Genomic DNA, 13,724 nt, shown 5'->3' with positions numbered 1-13,724 from the left:
TTGATTGGTCTAGTCAGCGGGAATGTAAAACGTGAGACTATTTCAAACTCAAAGTAAGCAGCATTTTGTAACTAATTTTTGTAAATATGTGAAATTAATGGAGAACTTTCTGAACTTCTTCCAGGGAATGTATTCCTCCCTGGACACATTTTTTAATTGACTCTAATGCTAAAACTTATTTGCCTCTTATAAATTTCTTGTGCGTTTTCTCGTTTGTCACACTTACCAGTTGCTTGTGTCTGTGTTTTTTAGCATCTCTTATCTTATCATTGTCCCACTCTCTAATGCCCCACTGATACATGTTGCACCAAGGTGCTGGTTTCAAGCCTGAATGCTAATACATGCAGCACCTTTTAGATTTTTGAGGACATTCCTTGCGCAGAATCTCCTTCTGCTGCTCCATCTTCACTTCATCGATCATTGTTGGGATCCCCGGGTGTAAATTATCGATAAATCTCTTCTGCTACCTGCTGTCTCTTGATCGTCCTTCCTCAATCCAAAAAGCCGTTTTCTTCTCATTTTGCTAAACTATTGTCCGACACTTCTCTATCCACATCAGCCAAATAAAGGTTGAATTGTGTTTGGTTCAACTCTGAGCGAAGTCTAACGCTGAAAGACTTTAGGAAGCTAAATCGATTTAATCTCAGCCATAATTCTTTAGGTCTCAAGGCTGTTTGAATGTACTGGTAAGATTAAATGTCATTTAAAGATTCCTTTACGTAACTCTGAGATGAAATTACTTTATTCATGTCTGTGCTTTCAGCTGAAGCTGAGAGTTAAAACGTAATGCTATCCAGTCAGAAATAAAACATAAAAAGCCTTGTTGATATCACATCTACTCTTTCTTATTCATAACAATAATCTTCCTTATGAAAGCCATCAAATCTTCACTGACAGACTCCTGTGTACATGAATGTAATGTAATGTAAGCAAACTGGCTTTATAATCCTATAGTTAATAAAAATCTGGTAATATTTCAACCTATTAGAATAACATATTATTTTAGGGGTTTTAGAATTTATTTGGACTCTTTGAAGGGCTTTACTGGCAATTTCAACAGTTTTCAGCAATATTTGGATGCACAAGATTTACCTGAATCTTCTGTTGAACCTTTTTGGTGTTGAGGATTTCTGACTGCAGCTGGTCATTCTTCTTTGTCAAGAAAAATAAAGAGGGTTTGGCATGAATTATGTTAAGAGGATTCAAGATGATGCTTTCAAACCTAAAAACACCATGCTAGCAAATGAAGCATGGTGGTGGGAGCATCATGCTGTGCATTTGTTTTCCTGTTAGTGGTACAAGTGCCTTGGATAGAGGATGGAATAATTTAGAAAGAAAACAAATTCACTTGTAGTTAGCTGCTAACTTATTAAAAATGCCAAACTAAAACAAAAATTGGCGTTTCCTGCATCATATGTCGTAAATAGTACAAACTAAAGTTTTTTTTGCCATGCCTTCTCACATTGCTGCAGCTTTTGCATTAAATGCATTGTACCCAGTGTATTTGCTTAAAGTAAATATTGGAAATAACTTTTCAGACTGTAAGAAAGTGACAGCCATCTCTAGCTTTAGCCCATTTGTGACAAACTATTAGGCATTAAAATTCAGCTTTTTCCCACTCCTTACTGTTTTTCTGAATGACTCACATTGTCCCTGATAACAGATTAGGAACCAAAATAAGAAAATTTTGACTTTGAAAGATAGCGTGGCGTCGGTTTAACAGGACGTTTCGTCTTTCACTCTGGCACATTTTATCCGTGTCGCGTGAAAAGCTGTTTTTATTTGAAAATGCCAAACTCGTCATCTGTCTGTTTCTTATAGCGTTTTCTCTCCGTTCGCTGTGGAAATTGTTAAGTTGCTTCTGAGTGACTCTTTGCAGAATCCTGTGTTTTCTTTCATTCACTTGGGGGGAAAAAACACAAACAAGAGGTTGAGTGTTGCCAATAATTACCTTCACTTTAAATGTCAGTCATTTATTTTTTTCTTGATTTTTTCGTGACTTCGTTCTACAATCATGGACTTTTACTGCTGCATACCTTCTCAGAGGTAGTAATGGACATTAATTACCATTAGCATTTGCAGTGCTTTATGCTTCTCCGGCTCTGTCTTGATTAGAGCACATTCTTCACCATAACAATAGCGAAATTTCACTTTATAACCTTCACTCCCACTCTCGTGTTTCCTGTGCTGAATGTCGGTGTACTGCAAACCCGTTCATGTAGCTGGAAGCAATAGAAAATCCCTGGAATCCTCCCTGAGAGGGGCTTTGCTGAGCTTGTGATGGATTCAATCTGCTGCCTTAAAAAATGACAGCTGATATCAGAAGGTAAAAAAAAAACCTGCTTGGAGCTTTTTAGAAATATTGCAGCATTGATGTTGTGGCATATACGCTGAAAACAGATACTTGCATGCACTGGAGAAAAAGATGTAGTTTGACAGTAAATCAGACTAAATGCTTTGTGTTCAAATGCCAGAAGATTAAGAGCTTAGATTAATATTCCTAGAACTTGGGAAAACCCAGATAATTATGTCATGGCTTCTGATTCATAACTTTTGAGATAATCAGAGACAAATATGTGCGTACATTTATAGTTCTATCTCAAAGAATTGTGGATCTTTATTGCGTGCAGTTTCCATATTCTTAAGAGGTTGCAGTCATCTGTATAAACAATTATATGCAAGAAGAAAATACAATGGAATTGTTCAGCAAACCAGGGATTTTTTGATGTGAGATATTTAAATCAACAAAAGCAAAAAGATGAGTGAAACATGTTCTAAATCAACATGGACTGAAAGACCGCTCTGAGAGAAAGAAGCCACAGCTCTGAAAGCAGCATAAAAAGTTAAATTATGGCTTACCAAAGCCCTCAGTGACCTTGTTTTGGAAATACGTCCCCATGAATGATAGAAACAAATATTTCAATGTTGGCCAAAATGACATTTGCTATATTTGGAGGTAAAATGGAAAGATTGAAAGCCTGAGAAGAGCATTTTAACTGACAAGTATGGCTAATTATTCTGACAAATAATGAACATTTTCTCAATAATTCTTCTGGTATTAAGCAAATATGAATGATTTTGTTAATCTTAACTATTCTGAAACAGGAAAGTTATGATTTAATGACAGACAGTAAAGATGGGAGTTTTGATTGTAGATCAAGCACCTCAATTTGAGAAATTTGCCTTTTGAGCTCAGTTTCTTCATCACCAAGACAGAACAGAGCAGTGTCTTCACTACTGCAGAGGAAACCCAAATCTGTCTGTCCATCTTATGAAAAAGACACCAAAATACCTAAAACTGCCCTCCCCTGATTGGAGGAGCAGAGTCTTGGGCCCCGTTCTTATAAAAAAATAAAAATAAAATACCCATTGCGCTTTCTCAGTGGATCTAATTTCAGGTATGTCAGAACAGAAATATGACTCAAATCGACATCTTGGCTCATCCAGGAATCTAAATCTGGTACACCTCACTATTTGATAGCCCCCAATATGGCTTTCTACATGAAGAGCCATGCGTTTATTCCACCTTTTTCAGAGGTGTGCAGTGTAGCATTAAATAGGCCACCGACACAAACGGGGGGCTGCATAAATCCCCCCTGACGTTTCCGCACACCAAAATACAAATGTTTATTTTTTGATGGGCGTGGAGGAAACAAATGGAAAATCAAATCCACCCTTTTTCTCTTTGTCTGGATGAGTAGGTAGGCCTTTCCTCGGATTCGGTGTTTCTGGATAAAACAAAAAGTGAAGGGGGGTTTCAAAACCAGCAGCTTTCAAGGCCGTAACACTGGATTTTATGGTTCGACAGTGATTCTCAGGGTATATTTCAGTGCAGCTTCAATATCTGAGCACTTATTATATTTTTCCCTCATATCTAAAGATAAGAAAATATTCAATAAACCATCTGCAGCTGCTGATCTTCACCAAAAAGGCATTTTAAGTCCAATTTATGCCTTTTGTATGTTGGAGCTGGACTACATGCCGGGGTTAAGACGCAAATCACTGCTGCTTCTGAGCTCATCTGGGACTTTACCTTATTAGAGTTTAGTACACAACTGCAGAACATGGAGCGTAGTCGGAGTATAGTGAACATTTGAAAGGCAAATGGACAAAATGAGGAGATTAGACATGTCAGGTGAAGTGTGACAACACATTTGCAGTTTTATTGTTGCTGGCACTTTTTCAGAGACAGACACAAGATTTTCTTTGGTTCAGCAGCTGTGATGCACCAGACATGACACTTTTTTTGCACTTGGAGGTGGAAGTACTCCTAATAAAGTTTGACAACAGTCAGTGGCAGAGTTGCATAAAGGCTGCGCTTTGAGTCCCTTGTACCCAAATGTGAGACATTTATTTTTGAAGCTTTATTCCTAGTAACACTTTTGCTAGGCAGAGTGAAATATCCACCAGATACATCCTTCACATAAAGATAGGAGATTTTTTTTGTCTCATTTTTAAAAAAGTCTTACAAACTTTAATTTACAGGCCTAATTGAAACCTTCTATTTCAGACATGCTATACGTTCTCTGTTGTTTTTGTATTAATTAGAGATGCAAGTTATTAATTAATGAGCCGATCTAAAGTTGATTGATCTTAGCAATCAATTAACAATTAATTGCAAAGAGGCCATTTTCTTAAAAAAATTATTTTCTCTTTTATCAAGGGAGACGACTGTTTTTCCATGATATAAAGGACAAAATGTTTCAAAATATGCTGAATAAAAAAAGACACATTAAATTTGAACTTTACCTTGTGTTAGCTGTATTAAATACATCTTTAATTATGTATCTGGCTCTGCTTAAAAATGACCAGCAGCCCCCTCTGCTGGATGGCGGAAAACTATAACGCTAAAAGCCAGTCTAAGCGAACGTTATTAGTTAATCGATTGGAACTAATTTTAATCTCATAACCTATTAATCAACAAATTATTATTAGTCGAGATGAAGGGTGAATTATACCGTTGAAGACAGCAAACGTGGACTAAGACAAAAATCTCAATGTGTTGGATAAAACAACCTAAATAAATGTCTATGTATGTCTCTATCAGTTTTGCACATCTAGAGACGTTTGACTATTGTTCTTAAAGTTGACGATTAGTCAGATCGGACAGGATGTGTCTGTGAACATAATTCTTCAGTTTGTCACCTTGCTTTAAACTTCTACTTAGAAATATTGTGAAATTTCACCATATTCCCCAAAAGCAATCAGACATTTGAATACTGTTGTAGAATATCATTCCTGGATTTATGTTACATTCTTGATAAATGTTATAATTAGCTTTGTTGCACTCCTGAACCAACCATTCATGGGACAATATTTAGACTACTGAGCAGGTTAATCCTGTCGAAAGTCCAAGAGGACAGAAGAAAAAACATAATATCACTTCCATTGTCAGATAATTAGAAACTCTAAGTAGTCCTGAGATTTTTGGAGCTTTTTCAGAACACTGTTAGACTCACATTGCGTCTTTGTTCTGACTATAAAACTATTCTGAATTCATCCCAAAGCCTGAAAGCTGCATCTTTAGACTGACCCAAAACAACTTAAGAGAATCAGAGAAGTAGTTACCATCTGCTTGTTTACCACTAATTAGCTTAGTAACCGCAGCAGAAACACTCCAAGGTAAGCTTCAAAGTTTCCCATGTATCTGTCCAATTACTGAGAGAGAAATACTCCATTGTACCCACTGCTTTTTCCAGGAAGTGTTTGCATCTCTACAATTGTTCACTCATTTTTTTGTAAAGACTTGCTTTTATCCTCATTTGATTTGCTTGCATGCAGTGTCATTGTATGACAACTGAAGCTTGTTTTCAGAGGCGACCGGGTCAAGATGAGAACATAAGACAACAAAAGGAGGAGACGTTTTAGACAACTGGCTCTTTGTCAGCTTCAAAGTCAGCTGTACAATAGAGTAACTCTGAAATTTAGCATAAATTACTCGAAGCTGAAAGTAAATCTGCTCACTTTATGATGTTCCTCCAATTAGAGAATGCTCAATGTTTATTTCAGTCTCTTTAGCACGATAGCTTCTACAACAATTCAGTGTACATAATTAGGTAGCACTGTGTACCTACTTATTACTGCCAAACAGATACTGGGATTCTTCTAATACCTTTCAATTAAACACCTCCAGAGTTTACAATAATGAAGCCCGATTCATCCTTTGGTCTGTCTTTTCTCATATAATTAGCGTTGCAGACATGAGACGCATTTCAAAGATGCTCCACATTTTTGTTCTGGTAAAGATATTGCTTAAGTAGAAGATTTGTGCCACTCTGCACGACCCAAAGTATGTAAGTGGTTAGACCAGTGCCAGTATGACAACCAACTCCACTATTCTTTGATTGGATTGGATTGAAGTCCAGACTTTAACATTTTCTAAAATTCAAAACCCTGAAGTGCTTTAGGTGTTGCTCTGGGTTCTTTTAGGACCACCTTGGACTAAGTTTCTATGCTTTTCTATTTTTTTTTTCAACATTTTTTCAAGCATTTCCCTCATAAAAAGCAACAAAAGTCTGAAAATCCAGGACTTTTTACCATTTTATTCTGAAGAATCTTTTCTCTTTTGAAATCCTTGTAAACATTAACTTGAAATCTCTGATTCTTGCACTATCAACACTGAATAGAAAGAGTGAGTTCTCTCTGAGAAAGTGACTAATTGCTCTTTTATTGTTCTAAACTGACGGCGATGTATTGCTCTCGAGCTGTGCTCCTTACGTTTTAGTATCTGCAAAGTTTTATTCTTATTGCTTTTTTAAAATAATTTACTGTTGTAAGCTGAAGCCTGAATGTTTGCAGGCAAGAAAAGAGGATTTTGAGCTGAGACTGGATTTGACTGGAAGGACCCAAAGCAATATACAAGCTGGAGTTATATGAGCAAGAGTTACAAAACCGGCATTGTAAGCGTAGAAATGGCATATTTTTTGCAATATCTTCAACATTTTGCAATATTGTGAGAGTATTGAAGCATACATGGGTTTTTACCTGCAGTGTGAACTAGCCAGGTATGAGCAGTGGCAGCTTATTCATGTCATAGTCTCCACTTAGCTTGGTGGCTATCCTCAGCTAATGCCAAGACAGACATGTAATCCCAACACATTCTCACTTGCACAGGTGAAAATTAACTACAAACTCTGTGTGAATAGATATAGTGTCATGATAAGACCATTAATATATAGACAATAATATGTACTGGGATTATTGTGGAATAGAAATTGGGGAGAAGTGCACTTGCCTCCGAATTGTGCATATACAGGTTGCGAAGAGACAGGAAAGTTACAAGTACATTGGTTGTAATGTTTAATCAACATACCATAAAACAGGCGAGTAAAACTTTCCATCATTTGGCTCATAGGAAGAATTATGTACACCACAGAAATCTCAAATGAGTCTTATCGAGAATAGTCCAACTTAAATTAAATATTCGTTACAATCAAACTGCCCTTTTTTTTTTTACACACATTTGGACACTTTTTCTATGGGAATAAGCATGAAGAAGTGAAGCATAATGTTTGAAACACCAACCTGTGTTAATGTATAATGTGGGTCTAATCGAATACAGTTTTTGCGCTGCTACAAAAGGACAAGAACATTTTATTTTCCAGCACAATATTAATATTTTGTCTTCTTTTTTAAGTTGCCTAACCACCTGAAGTTAAACATTCAGTTATCTACACACAGGTTATAAGTGGCATGCCCCCTAGTGGTTGGATTATTAGTTTTAAGATTACACTAAAGAAGAGCATCGTCACCTACAGTACAGACCAAAAGTTTGGACACATCTTTTAATTCAATGAGTTTCCTTTATTTTCATGACTATTGACATTGTAGATTCACACTGAAGGCATCAAAACTATGAATAACATGTGGAAATATGCACTAAACAAAAAAGTGTAAAACAACTGAAAATACCCCTTATATTCTAGTTTCTTCAAAGTAGCAACCCATTGAATGTAGATAACTGAAATGATTATCTACACTCAGTTACACTCAGTTACAGTTACTAACTAGAGTGTTAGTAACTGTAAGCTGTTGTGTTTTCAAGCTTTTGGAAAAAATGTTTGCAGCAAATCAGCTCCACTGATTTGCAATAGCTAATTATTCACACAGAAATCATTCCGTTTTTACAGATCTCTGGCATAAATCCAGGCATTTCAGACAAATAATATACTGCAGAACTGAGCTTACACTCCCACCACGCTTTTTTATGCAGCATCGGCAATTATGCCTCTGAAATATCACCTTAACACATCATCAGACGAGATGGACTGGACATTTAAATACTGCCTGCCCTCTCTTGTGCCTATCAGGGAGGGCAAACACAATATGTCTGAACTGCCTAGAGTCCACAAAAGCTTTCCCTGTCTGCATGATAAAATATAGATAATGACCTTATCTAAAACTCTCGATAAGACAGCTTTAAAATGCTTCATAATTAAGGAAGATAATGAACTAGTAGAGTGACAGAAATTATGAGAAAAAGGCAAGGGAATACCTCAAAGGTTTCAGCAAATTATGCAGGGAATGAATTCATGTAGGGAACAAAGCGATGAGCCACAAAGAGTAAAACATCTACTAAATTAATTGTATTCAAGGTCAGAATGAAAAAGAAGAGAAAAAGGATTAAAGTTCAAAGAAATATATATAAAAAAGAAATTATATCAAAGTTTCTGTTACAATGTTGATTGCTTTTGGATAAAATAAGAAGATTCTAACATATTTATCATGTCAAAGGCTTTCTGACGCCTTTCTTCCTTCCTTACTGGAGACTTTCCCTTATCCCCACACTTTGTTTTACGTCAAATCCACCAGAAAGTCACAAATTTCTCATTGTTCTGCTGCAGTGAAACATTTCTTCATTCTAAGGCTTTGTTCACCTCTTTAGCAGGAACGGCAACAAACAGTTGTGTCTGTGTATCGGTTTCAGTGGGGCAGCACTCCGAACTGCTGGAACTACATTAGACGCCAGGCTCACACAGCAGCAGTGGGTTAATTTGGCGTCTTATCAGCTGTTCAGAGGAATCCCGAATGAATAAATAACAGCAGTGTTTAAACTTTAATCCTCCGCGCTTTTACCGAGAGCAATTATTTGTTATGCCTGTTTTCACAAGAAAAACACCAACAAAGCTGGAAATAAAAACAAAATATCACATTTTGTCAAGCTGATAATAGATGTCAGAGTTCAGGCATGCATATGAAACACAATTCACCAAGCCTCTGCTTTGTTTTATGCAGCCACTGCACAGTTGGCACGCAAATCTGATTTGCCGTGGTGATATGGCATGTTGTTGTGGGAAGCAATGAGTCTGTGAAGATTTCACTGACACACCTCTCTTGATTTTCTGTTCAGTCGAACACAAATAGCAAATATGACGTGTGCGCTGAATCGCTCGCCCTCTTCCACTTTCACAGGCACATCTGAAATGATCTGTGTGGAACGTTAACATTAATGTGACCGGTGGCAGCCTCCTGTCACTTACACAGGCTAATGGAGCCATTAATGTTACATATATCATGGCTGGGGAAAAAAAAGCTTTTGAGGACCATTACACTCTTGCACAGAAAATTACACCATAAAGCACAAATTAATGGAATTTTTTTTTTTTGCTGCAAGCAGAATAATCCAAATGTTTGAAGCATGGATAGAAACATAGAACAGTTTTCAAGTTTAGAGGATAAAAGAAAGTATGTGATCAGCAATATCTTTTGTTGACTTGTTTGTTGATTATTATGGTTTAAACTCACCTATCCAAATCACTACATAAAGATACGGATCATCATTTTATCCAGGTCATACCCTTTTCCCTCTTTTCTCCTTTCAGTGTGTAAACAAACCATTTTGCACCAATGTTCTCAACCATTTCTTGTCAGTTTCTTCTCTTGATAGTCACAAAATGTAAGATGTTTTAACTGTTGCTAGGTGGAAGACTAAGATAGCTAATGATTCATTTTATTTTTATAATAACATGTAATTTTATAATTAACTGTACTTATCCAAAACAAACACGTTAAAATAAGTATTTGCTGCAGGTAAGATAGTAACTGCTCATAACTACCCTACAAAATCCCATTCCAAACAATCCTCACAAACTCTGTTCTGCTTCGCTTTAAGAGTCCAACTCTGCAATGTTCATGTCTTACATAAGTTGTACAATTGTAAGAAATGGCACTTAGCTTAAAATGGCACAGGTACTTTGGCAATTATGCTGCTATTACTGATCCACCATTGACATTTCAAGCTCTCGTTCTTTTATTAGCTCTCAACCCATTCCACCTTGTTTATTTCTTTTTCTCTGATTAATAAAAAGAGATGCCGACCGTTTCTCAAGGGATTGTGTCTCTGCTGCCTCGGGCGGGCGTTGCGCAGCTACAAATGAGCCGAACTGCCCTCCAACTAGGTTTAAGCCTGGCACTCGATTTCACTATCACCTAATCTGGGGAGTCAGGTGTTGATGGGAAGCACAGTGTTGTCAGGGGAACACGCTTAACGTTATATTAGCATCAGCACGTATGCAGTAGGTGCAGCAGGAGAAGGTGGTGAGGAAAAGGTCAGGGAGGACACCATGGTGTGATCTGTGGAGGTGTCACAAGAAGAGAAACAAGGAAAAAATGGATCAGTGCATTCTTTTAGTGTCGATGTATGACTTCAGTTTCAGTCGTGGTGTTCTGTCTTGTAATTGTATCTCAAGACACTTCAGTTTAACTGTTGCAAGAAGAAGATTCCTTTATTTTTGGTGAGAAAAAAAGTCATGTATAACAGCTAATATTTTTCCGTCATGGTGAATCTCACTGAAACAGAGATCTGACAAGATGGTGGAAGTGAAAGTGCAAAGACATCCTCAGCTTCAACTTGTCTTTCCATCCTTATTAGCACGGCCATGTTAACACACTCTTCAGGTCGCTCCAGGAAGGATTTTCACACGTTCACACAAGTCTGAGCTGGGAGCTTTACCACCAAGCACATACCCAGGAAACCTTAAAGTGGTTTTTAAAACAACTTTTCAATTCTTTTCATCAGTTTGTTGGCCGTTTGTGAATAATGGTCATCTAAACCTAATAAGTGGTAGTTCCACTCTTGGAAGCAAAAACTCAGGAACTGTTGAGTGGAGGAATTTCAACCCACTCTTCCTTACATTAAGTGTAGTTGAGCGTAATATCATTAAACTAATTGTTGGTCAACCTCTATAGAAAAGAGGTAACGTCAATTATTGCAAGTCATTTATGTTCTAAACCATTCCATCCCCTCTACTGTGATTCATTTTCAGTTTTTTTCTGAAATGCTGTTTGTTTCATACCAGATGTAGCAGGAGGAACACCAATTTTTCAAAAAATGTCCACTTTCATCTCATCAATCGACAAAATATTTTCTCCATCATCATCAGGATGGCTTTTGGCAAACGTGAGATGGACGTCTTGCTTGTGCTTCTTTGAACTCTTCTGCTATTTTTTTGCCTAGTTCCTTTCCTATTGCTAAATCACAAACACTGATCTTAACAGAGGCCAAACACTCCTAGTCATCACTCTTCCATGTTTTCTCCAACTGTGGATAATATCCTTCATTGGAGCCCAACAGCCTAGGAAATGACTTGGTAACTCTTTTCAGGCTGATAGATGAGGCTGAAAAGGACTTAATAGACTTCATGTTTCTACGAGTCTGACATTAATCAGATGTTGAACTTTGACTTAAAAACAAGTGGTTAATTTATTGCTTAATGGGGGAAATAATATTTTATTCAGATAGTTTGCCTTAAATAAAATCACTATTTGAAAATGTTATTTTTTTATCTTGACATTGCTAACAGGTGTTTTTTTATTTATTTTTTTATAGTTTTGGCATCTCTAGTTAGCAAATCAGTAAATCAGACCATCTGACACTCTACGCCTTGAGTTCTTTCACAAGTTCACTTTTTTCAACTTCCTTTCCCTCCCAGTTGAAATCTTTTCTAAGTCTCCTATAGAGGTTTGAAAGGTAGTCAGACTGCAGGCGGATTTGTTGGCTGCCACTGCATGTGGAGGAAGCTTAGCTAATGATGTGTTTGCTTAGCCAAACTTTGAGCTGTTCACACATTTTTCTTCTATCTACTGTATATTGACGTAGTTTTGCTGTGCAATACTGGACATGCAGGTTAAATGTAATGTCTAAAGCAGGAATTTTCAGTGCAATAACTATTGATTTAATTGGCCTACTGATTTTATAGAAAAATTGACAAAATTACATGGTCAGTGGAAGCACAGCTACAGTTGCCGTCCATGGATCTCCAAACTCTGTGAAGCATATGACTTTAAGTTGATACTCCTTTGACATACTTTTGTTTGCTTTTTTCCAAATAGTTGACTCCTGAACCTTCAACTATAAAGCTGATTTTTCTGCCTGAATGTAACTTCAGTTTTTCACTTCGCTAAGTTATCATCTGCACCTTCAGCAATAAATATGATTCTGTTATTATAGGGCTATATACATGAGGGCTCAAATGTCAATACGAGTTTCTGTGACAACGACTCCAGGCAATTACTACCTGTAAAACATCACCACTCATTGCTAGAAATAATCTTACCTTCTTCAGTGTTACTTTTTGTCAAGTTTGTCAAAATGTCCAGTTTTGCGATGTTAGTTATTTTTGTTTATATAATACAAAATGAGCATCATCTAAGCAATTTTTAGTATTTTATGTATTTTTCTGTTGATAAATTTTTGTTTTTCACTTGAACTGTACAGAAAGAAACTTTTAGCACAATAACCTGACATTTTATCAGGGGTGCACACACCACTGCATCTACATCAGCTGGCAGAGATCAATGTTAAACACAGAAAACTCTCCCAGTTTTCTGTGTTTGGTTTTTTGACACCGGTGGATGTTTTAAGGATTCCAGACAATTTATCCAGCAGATGAAAACAGTTCTTTGGCAGTATCTGAACAGCAGTGGTTATTTAACCATTTTTCTTAATCTCTAGTGAAATCATTATGTCACAATTACGTGTGATCTGCAATAAATAATTAGTATGGGATTGTGTAGGCGGTTGATTGGCCCGACCAGTTTTGAATGCGCTCTCTGGGCTTTAGTCCAAACAATCTCAGCAGTTACAAGACAGAAACTAATCACTAAAAACAACAAAAAAATATTTTGATTTGTTTAAAACCTGCTGCTATAAGATGGTATATATAAAGCATTCTAACTTTAGTTATTAGATTTTAAGTTTAACATTTCAACCTACAGTATATATTTATTCTGGCTGGTTCTCCATGCATCCTAATTACTTTTCCCTGTTTTTCACTGAGCTGTTTTCTGTATATAATGTTCATCCTAATGTTACATGTTGTAAAACTATATGCATGCTGGCAGCTAGGCCTTAAGCACATCCACCCTGTCTGCAAATGCTGCACTTGTCAAGACGACTCTATGCTTTCTGGCATTTTTATTTCCACCCACATTTCCCCATGTTCCCCTGCAACACACACACACACACACACACCCCGACACGCATATGCACACCGGCTGTTTATCATCACTGCATGGCTAGAGTCAGCTTCGATTCAGCCCATCAAGTGTGTTTTTTTTATAACTCAACAGGGTTAGCCTTCAAAATTATTGGCAAAATAGCCCACAAATCATTGGGAAATGATTTTTAACTCTCCCAGGTTAGCCCAGTGCAACCTCACTATCCCCCTACCTGGAGAGGAAATGAACTCAGCAGCTTGCTTTAGCCTGTATATATGTTTCAATGA

This window comes from Xiphophorus couchianus, chromosome 24 (genome assembly GCF_001444195.1).
Source record: "Xiphophorus couchianus chromosome 24, X_couchianus-1.0, whole genome shotgun sequence".
NCBI classification, from domain to species: Eukaryota; Metazoa; Chordata; class Actinopteri; order Cyprinodontiformes; family Poeciliidae; genus Xiphophorus; species Xiphophorus couchianus.
This window is presented reverse-complemented; position numbering follows the sequence as displayed.